General features: G+C 56.1%; 1 non-coding gene across 1 annotated transcript in view; it reads right to left on the minus strand.

The window, feature by feature from the left end:
- The window catches only part of LOC126150837 (small subunit ribosomal RNA), a 1,909-nt gene extending 1,311 nt beyond the window's left edge, over positions 1–598 (minus strand). The window contains exon 1 of the ribosomal RNA XR_007531691.1: positions 1–598. This exon is cut by the window's left edge and continues 1,311 nt beyond it. This is a non-coding gene — a ribosomal RNA (small subunit ribosomal RNA).
- Positions 599–2,500: the final 1,902 nt, after the last annotated feature.

Here is a 2,500-nt window from a genome sequence, read left to right on the forward strand (position 1 = left end):
TTACCGCGGCTGCTGGCACCAGACTTGCCCTCCAATAGATACTCGTTAAAGGATTTAAAGTGTACTCATTCCGATTACGGGGCCTCGGATGAGTCCCGTATCGTTATTTTTCGTCACTACCTCCCCGTGCCGGGAGTGGGTAATTTGCGCGCCTGCTGCCTTCCTTGGATGTGGTAGCCGTTTCTCAGGCTCCCTCTCCGGAATCGAACCCTGATTCCCCGTTACCCGTTACAACCATGGTAGGCGCAGAACCTACCATCGACAGTTGATAAGGCAGACATTTGAAAGATGCGTCGCCGGTACGAGGACCGTGCGATCAGCCCAAAGTTATTCAGAGTCACCAAGGCAAACGGACCGGACGAGCCGACCGATTGGTTTTGATCTAATAAAAGCGTCCCTTCCATCTCTGGTCGGGACTCTGTTTGCATGTATTAGCTCTAGAATTACCACAGTTATCCAAGTAACGTGGGTACGATCTAAGGAACCATAACTGATTTAATGAGCCATTCGCGGTTTCACCTTAATGCGGCTTGTACTGAGACATGCATGGCTTAATCTTTGAGACAAGCATATGACTACTGGCAGGATCAACCAGGGAGCTGCGTCAACTAGAGCTGAGCAGCCGGCCGCCCGGGAGTGTGTCCCAGGGGCCCGCGCGAACACGCAAGCGTCCGCTCAATTATTCTGCAAACAGGAGGAGGCTGAGCTCCCCTGCACAATACACCTCGAAACCCTCTCAGGTCCCGGCGGCGCGCAGCGCCGTCCTAAGTACTTGGTCGGGTTCGAGAGAGGCGCAATCGCCCGGAGTTAGGCGAGTAGACGCTTTAGGTGCGACCACCCGTGCTCCCAACTGAGCTTGCCGCTGCCGACAGAGGCCCGGGAGCGTGCTGTCGTGGCATTGCCGGCGGGAGACAACACGCGCCACCTACGGTGACCGGCAGCTCCAACGCCAGCGCCACAGAAGGGCAAAGGCCCCACGTGGGTGCCGAAGCGAACTCTCCCAGCACAGCGCACGTGCCAACACGTCTGCACAACTGCGATACAAACCACCAGCGAGAACCGCTGGGGCGACCGAGCAGCAGACGGCGTCGCGGCGCCGAGTGCCGGGCGGCGGCGCATCCTCAACGCACACAGTCCTCAATCGGACCAGCACACTGCAGATGTCCACCGCGCTTCGCACCGGGCCGGCGAGGACCCACTTTGGCTGCACGGCGCCGCGCGCAGGGTGCCCCGGCGCGCAGCTGCGCCGCCTGCCGCGTCCGTCGGCCGGCGCGCCTGCCACTGGGCGCCCCCACCAGCCGGCTGTAGCGCGTGCGCCCACGCACCGCGCGGCCAGCACGCCGGGCGGCCCCCCCTCACCGGCCGGGGACAGTCCCACCCACCCACAGCCGCGTATCGCTTCACACCCAGATTCACATTCACGTTCGTTGGTATGGTGGGGACCGCTTCGTAGCTGTACCGATCGTTGCCCTCACAGATGTACCTCCAGCAAGGACAACCGCACCACAACGGGTTACCAGTTGTTCATTTGCGTAACGTCACCAGTAAACGTACACGTCCATCCCCGTTTGCAAAGTCAACTATTATTGCATGCCTGCCTGTCAGGTGTCAAGACACACTACATCCGCTCACATCCACGCAACAAAATGTGCCCGACTAGAGGGCACGTGGAAGGTGCCCCCGTACGTATGCGATGTCCATTGCGCGACCAACTGTCAACCGGCCTCTGTAGCATGTCGCAGATGTGGAACGCGGGGCACCGTGCTATCACATTGTGTGAGAAGAGACTACTACGTCTGCATACACGCGCCACTACATGAACAGACGGCTCATGCTGATCGCCATCCACTGCGTCCATTACTCCCACACGTCTCTATGGCGTACCACACTGCAATGCAGCTGTTATGGGGAGATGACACGTAGCTGTGTACACAACATTCTGAGCGGGTTGCGGTTGGACAATACATTAATGTAACGTGTCATATGCCAATTACAGAGCAGGGTAAGGCACAACTTGGGTTAGGTTAAGGCACAACTTGGGTTAGGTTAAGGCACAACTTGGGTTAGGTTAAGGCACAACTTGGGTTAGGTTAAGGCACAACTTGGGTTAGGTTAAGGCACAACTTGGGTTAGGTTAAGGCACAACTTGGGTTAGGTTAAGGCACAACTTGGGTTAGGTTAAGGCACAACGTGGGTTAGGTTAAGGCACAACGTGGGTTAGGTTAAGGCACAACGTGGGTTAGGTTAAGGCACAATGTGGGTTAGGTTAAGGCACAATGTGGGTTAGGTTAAGGCACAACGTGGGTTAGGTTAAGGCACAATGTGGGGGTAGATTGCGGTACAAATTGCATTACATTGCGGTGCAAATTGCATTACATTGCGGTGCAAATTGAGTTACATTGCGGTGCAAATTGAGTTACATTGCGGTGCAAATTGAGTTACATTGCGGTGCAAATTGAGTTACATTGCGGTGCAAATTGAGTTACATTGCGGTGCAAAT

Source organism: Schistocerca cancellata, unplaced genomic scaffold (assembly GCF_023864275.1).
Source record: "Schistocerca cancellata isolate TAMUIC-IGC-003103 unplaced genomic scaffold, iqSchCanc2.1 HiC_scaffold_1005, whole genome shotgun sequence".
Lineage (NCBI taxonomy): Eukaryota > Metazoa > Arthropoda > Insecta > Orthoptera > Acrididae > Schistocerca > Schistocerca cancellata.